At 37.6% G+C, this 15,626-nt stretch overlaps 1 protein-coding gene across 1 annotated transcript in view; it reads left to right on the forward strand.

The window, feature by feature from the left end:
• The window catches only part of Kcnq5 (potassium voltage-gated channel subfamily Q member 5), a 531,455-nt gene that overhangs the window by 77,894 nt on the left and 437,935 nt on the right, over window positions 1-15,626 (forward strand).

Consider the following 15,626-nt stretch of genomic DNA (forward strand, 5'->3'; position numbering starts at 1 on the left):
TATGAATAAATTCATATAAAGGAATGAAAAAAGTCTTATCACTAAGAAAGTGCTTGCAAATTTTTTTCTCATTTTTTAACTTAATTAGAAACAAGATTGTTTACATGTCACTCCCAGTTCCCTCTCCCTCCCCTGATCCCCACTATCACCCTACCTATCCCATACCATTTCTGCTCCCCAGGGAGGCTGAAGCCTTCCATGGGGGTCTTCAGAGTTTGTCATCTCCTTTGGGATAGGGCCTAGGCCCTCCCTCATGTGTCTGGCAGAGGGAGTATCCCTCTATGTGGAATGGGCTCCCAAAATCCATTCCTATACTAGGGATAAGTACTGATCTACTACAAGAGGCCCCATAGATTTCTAAGGCCTCTTCACTGAGACCCACATTCATGGGGTCTGGATCAATTCCATGCTGGTTTCCCAGCTATTAGTCTGGGGACCAAGAACTCCCCCTTGTTCAGGTCAGCTGTTTCTGAAGGTTTCACCAGCCTAGTCTTTATCCCTTTGCTCATCATTCCTCCTTCTCTGCAACTGGATTCCAGTTCAGCTCAGTGTTTAACTGTGGGTATCTACTTCTACTTCTATCAGCTTCTGGATGAAGGCTCTAGGATGGCATATAGGTTACCCATCAATCTCATTATCAGGGGAGGGCATTTAAGATAGCCTCTCCACTGTTGCTTTGGTTGTTAGTTGGGGTCATCCTTATAGATCTCCGGACATTTCCCTAGTGCCTGAATTCTTTTTAAACCTACAATGTCTCCCTCTATTATGGTATCTCTTATTTTGCTCTCCTCGATTCTTCCCCCTACACAACCTTCCCTCTCCCTTATGTCCTCCTTGCCCTTCCTCTTCTCCTCTTCTCATTCTTCTAACTCCCTCTCCCTTCTCCCATGTTCCCAATTTGCTCAGGAGATCTTGTCCCTTTCCCCTTCTCCGGGGGACCATGTATGTCTCTCTTAGAGTCCTCCTTGTTTCCTAGTTTCTCTAGTGGTGTGGAGTATAGGCTGGTAATCCTTTGCTCTATGTCTCAAGTCCATATATGAGTGAGTACATATCATACATATCGTGGAGATCTACAGACATTTCCCTAGTGCCTGACTTCCCTTTAAACCTATAATGGCTTCCTGTATTATGGTATCTCTTAACTTGTTCTCTTCAATTCTTCCTCCAAATCAAACTTCCTGCTCCCTCATGTCATCCTCACCCCCTCTCTTCTCCCAATATCATTCTCCTAGCTCCCTCCCCCTTCCCTATGCTCCCAATTTGCTCAGGAGATCTTGTCCCTTTCCCCTTCTCCAGGGGGCCATGTATGTCTCTCTTAGGGTTCTCCTTGTTTGCTAGCTTCTCTGGCAGTGTGGATTGTAGGCTGGTAATCCTTTACTGTATGTCTAAAATCCACATATGAGTGAATACATACCATGTTTGTCTTTTTTGTGACTGGGTTATCTCGCTAAGAATGGTTTCTTCTAGTTCCATCCATTTGCCTGTGAATTTCAAGATTACAATTTTTATAAATTTTCTTTTAAATGTATTTTTATTACATTTTACATATTTTTCCATATTTATTTTTGCCTGTGTGTGTATGTATGTACAGCATGTATATGCACTGAGTTCCTACAGAATCCAGAAGAAGATTTGGATGCCCTGGGACTACAGTTACAGATGGTTGTGAGTCCCCATCTGTGGGTGCTGGGAATCAAGGCTGGGTTTTCTGCAAGAGAAGCCAGTGCTCTCATTCGCTGAGCTTTCTCTTCATCCCCATCCTTCCATTTAAAAGGTCATGGCTTAACATAATATACACTCAAGTTTTTCAGTTTTTTTAGTATCAACACTATCTGCAATCCCCCCTCAGATTCTTCTCCAGCATGCCCTCACAAGACTACTCCAAATTTAGTGTCATTTGCAAATTATTAGCTATATATGAATATAAATATATAAATATTCATCAAAGCATGGTTACACTATATGCACATACTCTCTTATATATGTATATACTCAACATGTACATATGCTATGCCACCACCCCAAAGCATACTAGGGAACTATACATGGAACATTCTTAGGGTTTTGGAGAAATGTCACAAAGAGCCCTCTCTTCTTTACTTTGCTCTGAAAAAGAAAAAAAGTGTTGGGTTGCTCTTCTGGGAAACTGAGGTTGCCTTGACAGCCAATGCTTACTTAAGCTAAATTCCTTTTGACACCCTGATCTGATGAGAGTGTATTTGGAGCAGATCTCTGAGAGGGTGTGAATAGTTAATTATGTCAGAAACATGTGCCTTGTCCTTTGCTGGTCTCCATACTCTGCTTGCCAGTTTGCATCAGCAGTTGGTGGCATTAAGAAGCAGCTGGCTTCTCCTCATCTTGCCTTCACTTGCAGATTCGGGAGGTAAGCCAGGTCCTGGGGAATCTTTCCTTCTGCTGCTTCTTATGGTCTCGCATGAAATCCTTTCCCTTGTTTGTGCTATCCATACTGGGGAGGACTAAAAATAAATACTAATCTTTTCTCAATCCCTAATACATGTTTCCTGTTGGGTGGAGTTTTGCATGTGTTCATATTGTGTCAGTTGCTCTTTTTTTTTTTTTTGTTAAGTATTCTAGGTTTTTTTTCCTGAAAATAATTCAATAAGTAGTTCCAACATGAATGTAAAAGGCTGAAAATGGTGAAGTTAAAGATGCTGTTGGAATCAGTGAGTGGCATTTTTAACCACATACTTAATCATTCATTCAATAATGATTGAATGGACATCTATTTGTTAGGATATGTAAAACATAAAGATGAGCTAATTCTGCTTTCATAGAATATGCTGTTCAGCTAGAACAAAATTCTAATCTTACCCTGACCCCCAAGGAATCCAAATCGCTGCCCAGATATTTACACTCCTACTTGGCTAAGATTTCTTATAGAAATGTTTTTCTGTCTTCACCATGAAAAATATTGTGAAAACCAGCAGCGCCCACTGCAAGAGAAGATAGATGAGGAACTGTATTTAAATATCAGGCACTCCCCACTATTTTATCTGCCCTCTCCAAGGGCAATGCCACTCACATGCCTTCTCTCACACAGTCTTCTGACGCTTCCATCACACATTCATCTACACTTATAACAGTGAATGATAAAAAAGTTCAATTCCTCAAATTTCAGCTATCTGCTACAATATTTCATTCTGTTTTTCAAACTAACGTGATTGTTTGATGGTAAAAACATGAGTATTACTTGTGTGGCCAAAGTCTGTAATCCCAACTCTATAGACAGAAAGCTAAGAGGATCATGAGTTTAGGGTCTTCCTAGGCTACAGAGTGTGTTAAAGGAACGCAGATCAGGCAGCATTTAATGATATCCCTCCTCAAAATAAAATGTAATGAAAAATCTGGCAATATAGCTAAGTGGTTATGTGTTTGATAAAGATCTACAAGAGCTGAGTTCTGAAAGAAAAAGAAGTGTTCACAGAGTCATGATGCCCTTTTGGTCTCTTAATCTGAAAATAGTTACTCTGTGGCCTCTAATTCTAGAGTTCTGTGCAAAGGTGTCATCTACTGGCAGTGGTGTTACAATGAACCATTGGGGGCAGCCCTCACTCATTCTTCTGTACTTCCTTGGTATCTCCCTCGATTCCCCCAAATAGCCTTTCATAGATTGGGCAGTGCAGTATTATTCTCAGCACCATCAAAACACTCAAATGTCATGATCATTTCTCCTATCTGTCCTTAGGAATCTACTTTAAACTCAAAGCCTCCTGGATTGACACCATAAAACCAGAGGCTGGCTATCACCCTATCTAGACTAATGAAGGACTTGGCAAGATCTCATATTCCTTTTCATTCTGACCCTTCTAATACCTGACGTGTAAACCTAAGTCAGGTTGTACCTCCATTAAGGCCCAGTCAGTGTTGGAGACATGATCCAAAGTCCATCTATCAGCACTCAAAGTGGAGAGTGAGTGATCCTTTTATTCTGTCATTTAATGAAGAGCTTCAGACAGTGTGCATTGAAGTCATTCCTTCCTTCCTTTCCTTTCTTCCTCCTTCCTTCCATCATTTCTTTCCTTTCTTTCCTTCTTTCCTTCCTTTCCTTCTTTCTTTCAGGCTTAACTGTCTTTATAAGTGCTTTGCATTTCCATCAGCACACAGCTTATTTTACCTTCTGGTGTGTTTGCTGCCTTACAGTGAATGATCAAATTTCATCATGTTTTACAATTGCCTCAAAAAAAAAAAAAAAAAGTAAGACTCAAAGGCAAGGACTTCTCTAATGAATCAGTGCCTGCACTTAAGGTTCTAAATCTATCAAATTAATTATTTTTTATTTCAAAAACGTTTTGCTTATTTTGTCTCTCGGCTACATTGTGTTATTTCTGTCACTGAATCCATGGAATAGGTAATGGGTAAGAATATTTTCTTTGGTCTTATTCCCCTGGATTCTGAACAGGGCTTCAGTATGTGATTTTCCTACATTTCTTTACTAAATTTAGCTATTCTTAAACCAAAAGAGTTTCTGCTAATATGTAGAATTCCTTCCATGGAGAAGCTTTGATTCTATTAGTGTGTAGTGATTGTATTTGCTGTGATTAATAGTTACTATATTCATCAAGTGTCCAGACATGGGGGGGAGGCGCTGTGCTGGAGAGAATACACAATGCTTATGAGTGCTTGCTACTTTTGCAGACGAACTGGATTCAGTTCCTAGCACCCTCATGGCAGCTCATAACAGTCTCTAACTCCAGTCCCAAAGCATCTGACTCTTTCTTTTATCCTCCATGCACTGCATGCACATGGTGCAAAGAAATGCATGTAGGCAAAACAACCATACACATAAAGTAAAAAAAGAAAGAAATCCTTAAAAACTTCCCAGACATGCAATGTGATACAGGAGTTTGGGATATTTGGTCTTATGGCAAGATGGCAGAGCACAGAGCACAGAGGTTAACAGATCTGCTCAAGGTCCTGAGTCAGTCCAGAGAGAAGGCAACCCAATCCCTGGATCTTGATTATAGCTTTCACTTCCTTCTTCTCCTTAAAAGTATCAGGAGTAGGTGATGGAGAGATGGCACAGAGGTTAAGGGCACTGGCTGCTCTTCCAGAGGATCTGAATCCAATTCCCAGAAAGCATATGGTAGCTCACAACTGTCACTCCAATCCTAGAGAATCTGATTCCCTCTCTTGACACCATGCACACATGTTGTGTACATGTGTGCAGGCAAAATACTCAGAACTGAATAAAATTTTAAAAAGAGTACCAGGAGGTAGCTATTGAATGATTATTCATTTTAAAATGAAATTTTATGAATAGAATAGCTAGTTTCATGTAGATTACCATCTTGCTGGGGACACAGCAGCAAAGTAAAAAGCATATGGATTTGTAAACCAGGAGGACAGCCACTTTTTAACTTTTTCTAGCCATTTAATCCCTCTAAGCTTTTGATCCCTAAAATTGGTATTTCATAATGAACATGTCAGGTTATTGTGACTGGGAAACTGAATGAATTAATACTACATGGTGCTTAGGACAGCACCAGTAAGTTCCTAATAAATGCGATGCCCAGTTGCCACAGCTCTGTCTACTTCATCAGAAACAAATAACTTACTTTTATGATTGGAAGAGTAGGTTCTATTGCACTGTGGTTTTCATGGGCTTGTAATAAATTTTATTAATACATTAGTTCATAAAAGTCAGCATCATGGCCTGGTCTTTCTTAAATAATGCTCTTAGACCTCTTCTCCAGTAATTATATTAAAATGGTGATTTCTGGGCTCTGTAAAGGAATCATTAATTAAAAATCATCAGCAGTAAAAGTTCTTGGGAACTCTTTTGTAATAAACCTCAAATGTGACTTTTATAGATGTTAATTTTTGAGAACTATTGCTATAGGAGAATCATTTATCAAACACTAGGTCAGTCTACCTAATATACTACTAGAATTATGATGTTTGCCTACATAAATAACCCCCACTATCTTTTACTATTCTTTAAGGAAAGGGCCATTTCTCATGACGTGGTGTGAAGTTACCTGTCCTCTCTCGTGATAGGCTGAAAATGCCAGAATTCCACTTGCACATCCTGTCCTCCAGAAACAGGGAATGTTACCTCTCCTGGCAAAAGAACATTGAGGATATGCTTAAATTTTATCCCAGGATTTTCACAAACATACAGATATGAGAAAGACAGAGGATGAGAATTAGTGCAAAAGAGATTGAAGTGATGCAAAGAAGGAGTCCTGAACTAAGGAAGGCACTTGATATCCAGAGGTGGACACAGAAGGATGCTCCCTTTGCTTCCTTCAGGGCTCCCAGAAAGCTTGGACATGGTAGTGCTTTGGCTTTGAACAATGAGGCTTGTTTCAGAGTTCTGGGCTTCAGAACTGTGAAGGTCTGTGTGTTGTTTCAAGCAACTAACTACACAGTGACTAGTTGCACCATAAAGCCAATACTCTCCTTCTTTACCTTCATCATTCTCTACCCTCCTCACTGGTTCCTGCATTTCCCCAGAAACACTCTTGCACTTCTGCCTCTCCGAGCTTTGCTTATTTTTCCATCTACTCTGTACACTGTCCCTTCATTTCTCCTTTCTACTCACTGCACAACTAGATGTCCTCTTTGCTTTTTGTCTAAGACTTATCCTGGCTTCCAAAAACAACAGCGATTTCCCTTCTTTTGAAGTACCAAGGCAGTCAGGTTCTGTACAAGACATTTGGGATCCAAAAATGAAAACCTCCGTCCATGAGTCAGTAAATGGAAAATTTCTCAAATCAGAACTCGAGGATTTAAATTTTGCCACTGGAACTTTATGGAAGTTTCTTAAACTTCATCAGCTTTGACACATTGTCCCCCTTTGTGTCAACCACCTTTTACTGTGAAGTTTAGACAGGCTTTGCACAAAAATGAGTCAGCATGATGACCACCAAAACAGTCAAGACTGTACCTGTTTTGTCAACCTAACGAATTCTTTTTCAGTGTGTATAAATATTGTTCTAAGCTGCCACTCAGAACATGAGGTTTATATTTAAAATATTTCTGTTTCTTACTCCCTGTTCAGTTTATGGAAGTAAGCATGGTCATTATAACAACAGCTGAAATAACAATGGTAAAATATTAATAGCAAACTGCAATAGTGAGTAGAACCTAACACTTAGGCAGACCATCAAGTCTAGTTTCCCAATTTACTGGCCACATGGAAAAGAATAAAATGGGTTTCTTTACTCATACTTAAAATGGAACTAATTAAGATAGAAGCTAGACAACTCATTTTCCTAGCAATTACATGGCCTAGGCCTGTCTGCCATATAGAGACTGATAAAGAGATAAGAGATAGTCAAATGATATATAAACAGATGGGTGGGTAGGAATATAGATGATAGAATTAGAATTATGTTGGCCTCTTAAAAAGTCTTATTAACATATATAATGCATATAGTATAAATTCAATACATTACAATCATGACAATTGATTTTCCAATTACTGTTTTATAAATGTAAAGATAGAAGTAATAAAGCTATTACGTTGCATATGCCAATGATAGAAGAAAAAGAAACAAGCTATATTTGCACTTAATATTTAATGTCAAACGTTGTTATTATGTGTTATAGAATGTCATTCTTACAGACTTCAGTCCATGCTATTAGAACATTGTTCATACTATAGAAAACATGTAAAAATCACAGAGTATATCTAAATTGTCTCCCTTCCCTTTCTTTCCCTTATTTCTCTTCCCTACTCTTCCTTTCCTTCCTCTTTTTCATGTCAGGTAGCTGCATTAATAGTTTGGTATTTTGTGTGCTTTAAATATATTGGAACATCTTTTTGCAAAAGAAAAAATACGTGATTCAATACTTTGCTATTAATCATTGCCTTTTCTTACAACCCTTCATGCTATTTTAGTGCAGATGAGAGCACTCCTATCACAGTTAATTTGAATTCATTTTTCAAATGAGACTTCATGAGCTTGTATGCTGAAATTAAGGGCTGCTACATCTCTGCACTTCCTTTGTCTACTAGCATGGTAATATAATTTTTATGTAATTGAATTTCTTCTGACATGCCTTCTTATTTAGAAACCCAGAATTACTAGCATGTCTTTCATCTCTATAGATGTTTATGTGTTTCTCTATAGTTGTCTATCTTTGACCTTTGTGAAATTATTCTTTTTATTTAAAACATATAAAATGACTCAATGTGAGCAATATAATATGGTTCAAATATTAGGAAAAATTAACGTCAAGGTCTACCTTTTGTCATTAGAAATAAGGAAGGAAAATCAAGCTAACATTTATAAGAGAAAGAATACTTATATCTGATAGCAATAAAAGGATGCCTTATAATTCAATGCTTGCCATTTTTTAAAGCAAAGAAGATTGTCTCCTTTTGTGGTAGTTCAAATGGGAATGGCCCCAGGTTGATGTATTTGAGTACTTCATCCCCAGTTGATGGAAAAGTTTGGGAAGAGTTAGGTTGTTTGGCCTTGTTGGGGCAGTTATGTCATGGAGGCAAGGTTTAAAATCTCAAAAGAATTGGGCCATTCCCAGTATTCTCTCTGCCTTCTGTTTATGGTTTGAGATGTAAACTTTAAGCTGTTCCTGTCACTATGTCTTCACCCTGCCATCATGAATTCTAATTCTCTGAAACTGTAAACCCCAATAAATTATTTTATTTAATAATTTCTTCATAGAATAGTTACTACAATGAAACAATACATTTATGTCTTAAAAGTGCTTAAAGAACACATTTTAAATGTTGTAACCAGAAATAATTATGTGAGGTGATAGATTTATTAATTATCTTGATTTAGTCATTCTGAAATATCAGTGCATTAAATATTATACTCCATAAATATATTCAGTTATTAGTGAAATAAAACTATAAAGAAACCATTTTACTTGCCAAAAACTCCTAACATAGTATTTAAAATATTATTATGGCTTCCTTTTAGAATTAGGATATTTGAATTTTACAGGATAAGAGCCTATAAAATCAATGATACATTTCTGATAGTTCATTATATGAATAAAACAAATGTTTTTAAGCCATAACATTCTTAGTGTGGTTTCCTAAATTGCTTAACTCCCAAGGTCATTTATATGTATCATGAATGGACTCATTTACATCAAAAATTTTCATGTTGCAGAACCTAAGAAAAAGCTGAAATATGGTCAAAGTAATCTAGTTAATAACAAATGACCCTTTAAGGCTCTCAGAAAATATTTACATAACATAGATAAAAGATATTTGTTAATATTGCCACATACAAAACAATCTTTTCTTGTCATAAATTTTAATGTTCAAGACAACCAGAAAATCTTTTAAAATTCTCACTAAAGGTGACTGTTAATTCAGGGGTGACAAAAGGAGAAGTGGGTTTTTAGAAAATTATGTTAGATGAAGTATAGATTATGAAATGTTACTGAATAAATACAAAGAAAGGCTAATATTCACTTAAATGCTAATGTATAGTTAAGAAACATGATAGAGAAGACACAAAATGAAGGAACAGATAAAAATAAGATCTTACCCTGTAAAGTGTGTTTGTGGTGATTAAACTGTTCAGGATGTGCTCACACATGGCCCTCAGCAGAGTCATTTCTTTGAAACCATAAGATAGCTTTGAGCTGAGGAGGTGGGCCAGTAGGTAAAGCACTTCCTCTCCAACAATAGGTCTTGGGCTTAGCGCCTCCAAATCCACATGAAGCCAGACACAGTAGTGCTTGAGGCAAGATGGAGATGGAGAGAGGAGAATCCCCAGAAATTCATGAGCTAACTGGCTCTGAAATATTCTCTGGCAAACAACAACAGACCCTTCAACAACAACAACAACAACAACAAAAAGGTTGAAAGCAACAACAGGAGGGGCCTGACACCTCAACCCTGTTCCATAGCATATGAGCATACCATTCACGCAAGGCCACACAGATGTCCATGACATGACTACTATAGCAAAGATAATGAATCCTTAACGCAGTACTACTTCCTGACTTGGAACACAATTTAACTTTCAGCTGATGAAGTATATCCTCTGAGCAACTGCATGACTTGTATGCTGTGTCTATGCTGAAACTTCTCACAGAGTTGCTTTTTGCTCATGGGCTATAGATTTCTATTCTTCTTGATCAAAATTTATGGGGAAATAAAAGTTGCAGAAAATGTCAAGCTCATCTTTGAGAGTAATGATTTCTAACTTGCATGTGAGGCTTACTTTATATTATCGATATGTCATTGTTAGTGTTATAACTGTTTGCACAGTAAAGGTCAGCTGTGGTATTTACGTACCCAGTGCCCCTCCTTTGAAAAGATATGTATCCCCACTGTTTTCTGAGTGGCAGTCACCTGGTTTAAAGTTTTTTTCTAGATTTCCTTAAACTTGCATACATTTGAATAAATTAAATAAATGACTTCCAATGTCCAACTTTGGACTAAGTTGTGAGTCACTTACAAGTCACTTATTCCTCAGTAATTTTTCACATTCTATAGTTGTTGCATTATTTTGCTGTCTCCACAATAATAGTGTGTAATAGATGACCTGACCAAACTGGATATCCTGGAAGCATTCATCTCTTCAGCAGTTTGTTAGGGTGTGGCTAATCTGGGTCATATTTGCTGGGTGTAGCTGTAAATTGCAAAATTGGACATTGGCCTTGGACAGGTTGATCCAAGACCATTGCATCATCTTTTTTATCTGGTCTTTGGACCAGAGACCACATGAAACCTAATGGGCTCATGACAAAAGTAGAAATTCCAAAGCCCCTCTGATCAATTAAAATGTAATGCATTTCTAATTGTTGAACAGTAATTTTGGATGTGGATGTGATTTGATGTGATATTTTGATCTGTATATGTATTTTAGAAAGATCCAAGAAAGCTAATAACCTAACCAATTTATTTTTTGTGATGAAAATGTTAAAAGTTCATTGTTTTAGCAGTTTGAAATATACACTGTAATAAAAACTGTGGTCACCATGTACAGCAATAGATCATTAATAGTTACCTATTTTTCCATTCTAACTGAAATTCTGCAACTTTTGCTCAACATCTTCTGTCTCCAGACTAATCCCACCTTCAGGTAATGAGTTATATACTCTGCTTCTGAGATTCACTTAATTTTTTTGTGAATCTCTCTCCATTCATTCATTCATTCATTCATTCATTCATTAGTTTAATGTATGAATTGAGTTCTGATGCTCTCCTTCCATCGAATGTGTTCCAGGGGTTGAACTCAGGTCATCTGGCTTGGCACAATCACCTACACGTGCTGAAACATCTCATTGATTCCAACACTGACCTTTTAACATCCCTCACACAAGTGTGATCATACAGTATTTGTTTCCCCTCATAGCTACACTGACACAAATGACAGCATTTTGAAGGCTATTCTGCATCCTAGTATGTCTGTGCACTGTTTTTCTTTAAGAATTTATCACTCAATTGCACAAGCCAGAGTGCTTTACTGTCTTGATTTGGCAAATATTATTGACATAATCAGGAATACAGGTAGTTATCCATCAACTTCTTTAGATGTATGTCAAGTAAAGGTATTATTGGATTACATAGTGATTCTATTTTTATTGTTTTGAGGAACCTTCATATTTTCCAAAATGATTGTAACAGTTAACATTCCCATGAGCTGTATATCATAGTTCTCTTTTTGTACAACCTCATCAGCACCTTTTGCCTTTTTTGCTAACAGTTGGGGCAACAGGTCTTAAGTGATATCTCCTTGTGGTTTTCATTTGAATTTACCCAATGATTCTGCCCAGCAAAGGAAACAATTGACATGCAAATGCTATATCTGAATGAAGACTTATATCCAAAAATACAAAAGAAAGGGAGACAACTCAGTTGCAAAAAGGACAAAATGTCTCAACAGGTGTTTCTCAAATGTTGAAAGATGAATTGACTGCAGACATTGGGAAGCACATACTGAAATATTTTGTGGCTGGAGAGGTGGCTCAGCAGCTAAGAATATTGGCTACTCATTTCCCAGCACCCACATGCATGAACTCCAGTTCAAGGGAAGTTAGATTCTGGCCACCACAGGCACAAGGCATACATAAAGTAAAGACATACAAGCAGGCAGAACAGTATTACACATAAAACAAATTAATAAAATCTTTAACAATTTTCAAAAACACCTTTAATACTCTAACCCCATGCCTTTGTTAAATTATGCATATCAAGGCAAGCCATGTGAGAAAGTCTGTGATCAACAAAGGAAAATATTTGCTTCCATTTTGTGAGAGGTCTTGAAGAGTTATACATGCATAGCTTTGGTAAAGAGTTTCGAACTGGAAATAAGAATTCAGTCATCTGTACTAAGCCACTTACATCACAAATTCTCACATAATTTTCATGCTCAAATACTTTAATTTTGAAAACATTCTCGACAAGAACATCCTTGGATTATCATTAATTTGTGGAACCAGATTTGAGCCCCAGTATCTAGTGATTTGTATTAGTTCCATATCTACTATTCTTGCTCTAAAGACTGGATAATCTTCTCCCTGACACATCAGTCCCCAAACAGCCTGTACCATGTGGCCCTTGCTGTCCTCTTGTGTTAGAATGTTCATAGTGACAACTCTGTGAAGACTGTATTCAAGGGCAAGTCAATGAAAGGTGTATAATGGTTACCAGTTCATAACAGTTTTGAGATCTCATGGGGCAGAGCTCTTCAAGTTCTCCCCTGAAATACTTTTGATTGGGTATTGATTCAGCTTCATAATACTAGATAGGAGAAATTACACAAACTTTGCCTTTGTCACTGTAATTGAATCACATGCTTTCTTTTCTTCTTTAAAATCCAGGCAATTCAGCAAGGATTTAAAATATAATCCTCAAAGTGTACAGTTTTACAGGCCTCCCAAAGAGGATTAAGACATAATCCTTGCCTTGAGTGAGCCTAATGTGGGAGGCTGACTGATAAGGAGTACTCCTAGCATAGGGTGATAAGTGATTTGATGGAGGTATGCACAAGGTGAGACTGGACATAGACAAGAGGCACTTGAGTAACCTAGGTGGAGGATTCGTATTACAAGGTGAAAACTGAGCTGAGTTCCTAATGTCAGACTGCAGGGTAAGATCTGAATGTTTGGGCACTGGAAAAATTGCTCAGTGGGTAAGAGTACTTGCTGCAAAAAAATTAAGGATGGAAGTTCAAATCCTCAGCATCCACATAAAACCTGGGCATGGCTGTGTGCTCTTCTCTAATTCTGGCACTGGTGGTCCCAGAAGAGTCTTTTGCTTTTGTTTTTGGCTTTCCAGCCATGCAAAGACAATGTCTCAAGGTGATAAGAGGGAGGAAGGTAGCACAGAACATAAGCCATCTTTCTCTGACATCAATATATATGGACATACAAATCTGAACACACACACAAATCACACATTTTTATACACACACCCACACATGATTGTTTATCTAGTTGACTAGAAAGGAGAGCTAATGGGCAGCAGACAATCTGTCAAGCATGAACGTAGGATATCTGAAAACTGGGAAGTGAAAGAACGTACCATTTGTTGTGTAGTTTTGCCAGTTCTTACATTCTTTGTCAATTGGAAACGAATGAAGAAATGAGAGTGGGCATGCAGCTAGATCTAGGGCCCTCTGTGCCAAACTAATTAAAAATTATTACCCCTGACTGTAGAACTAGTAACAGGAAGTGATGTGCTCAGCCTTGCATGCCAGAGGCAAAGCGAAAATAGGTTGGAGACAAACAGGATCAAAACCAAGGGGGTGTCAAGGTAGTTTGCTTAATCTAGATAAGAAATGTTGACGTCTTGAACAATATAACAAGTTGGGAATGACAAGTCCTTCAGAAGGAAGAGTCTTCAGGACTTAAGTTGCATTGAATACAGAAATGAGGTGGTGGGTCAAATGAGCGTCAAATGACGCCTGGAGATGCCCTAACTTCTGTCCTGGAAAGTTGCATGAAATGTACCACTTTTCACTGAGATTTTATAGCTAAGGTATCTGTAGTTGCATGGGAGATTAGTTTTAGGTTCTAATTAGACACCTACACAGGTCTAGAGAAGGATAAGAGTCCAGAAGAGGAACAGAACAGGACTGTAAAATAAATTAAGTATAGTGTAGACCATGTTATGTTTTTAACGATGAGTGCAAAAAACCCAAGAATATGGGCAGAAAAACTAGGTACATGTCACTGTTGCACCCTTAGGGTTATCATGCCATGCTATTCATTGTGGTTAACAGACATCACAGCAGAGTAGATGGTTGCTCCTCTTCTCTGGAAGTTTGCATGGAACCATTTTGTACCACGAAAGTAAGTTCATCAGGGATGAGCCTTTTTAGGTTAGATCTAGCCAGGTTTCAACAGATGGCTGCTGTATTAAGTTTTTCAGCTGTAAAAATCAAGAAGTTTTGAAGTCTAACTGAACTCTGATTCTATGTTCTGTATTCTAGTCTTATGTTCAAGGTTATTTTAATATTATGAAAATGCTAATACCTGATCAGAGGACTTCACATGGACTGTTGAGCAAATAACGAGAACAATCTGGGTAGAAAATCCAAGGAACAAGACTCAGTTTGCATCAATGACCATTAAAACTTCCTTATCAAAGAAACTAAACACCACGTTATTCCCTGTAGGTAAAGCTAAAATTAACCCTGTCTGTGGATGTCTCCAACAGTGGATATAAACAGTGTTTTTTTATGTTTTGAAAAATAAAGAAATAGAAAGTTAACATCATTTGCTGCTATTTAAAATAACACTTGGAAACATTTCTTAGAGTATTTTATATCTCAGCAAAAAATTAAATCAGCCTGTTTTAAAAATTATTTATTTTATATTCTGACAGAAGCCTCACCTCCCTCCTTTCCACCCATTCCTCCCCACCTTGCCCCCTCAATCAACTCCACCTCTGTTTCTGTTCAGAAAAGACAGGCCTCTCATAGGTATCAGGAAAGGATGGTATATCAAGCTGTCAAAAGACCAAGCACCTCTCCCTATATTCAGGCTGAACAAGGCAATCCAACATGAGGAATAGGTTGCCAAGAGCCATCCAAAGCACCAGGGTTAGCCCTGCTTCCATTGCCAGGAGTCCCACAAATAGACCAAGTTACACAACTGTCACATGTATGTAGAGTGCCTAGGTCAGTTCCATGAAGACTCCTTGGTTGATGGTTTAGACTCTATGAGTTTTCCTGAGCCAGGCTGGCTGAAAAACAACATCTTTTTAAAAAGTCAGAATGCATATACTTTGTGTAGCAACACCAAAACAAACAAACAAGCAAAAAACTGCTGATGTTTCTGATTTTTTCTTCCTTGATGATTTTTTAAAACATGAAAGTCATGTTTATAGTTATATAACTCACATATACACAGTTAGTTATACACGCTCAGAAAGATTCACTGGTTCAAAATCTTAACATAAGATTTTTGACATTAGAGGGTTTTGCCCAAATCCCTAAAATATCTAGTCTTTTTGATGTTTAAATTCTATTCTCAGAAATGTACCCTTAGAAAATAATTCAGACAGAGAAAAAAAACACTAGCAATATTTGTTACAGTACAAAACATAGAAGCAATCTCAGTGCCCAACAGCAAGGGTTTACATAAGTAAGTTACAGTAGCACATGAAATATTATATTGACATATAAATCATTAATCTGATTTTTCAGATTGTTTCTGAGAAT

The sequence above is a fragment of the Cricetulus griseus genome (genome assembly GCF_003668045.3).
Source record: "Cricetulus griseus strain 17A/GY chromosome 1 unlocalized genomic scaffold, alternate assembly CriGri-PICRH-1.0 chr1_1, whole genome shotgun sequence".
NCBI classification, from domain to species: Eukaryota; Metazoa; Chordata; class Mammalia; order Rodentia; family Cricetidae; genus Cricetulus; species Cricetulus griseus.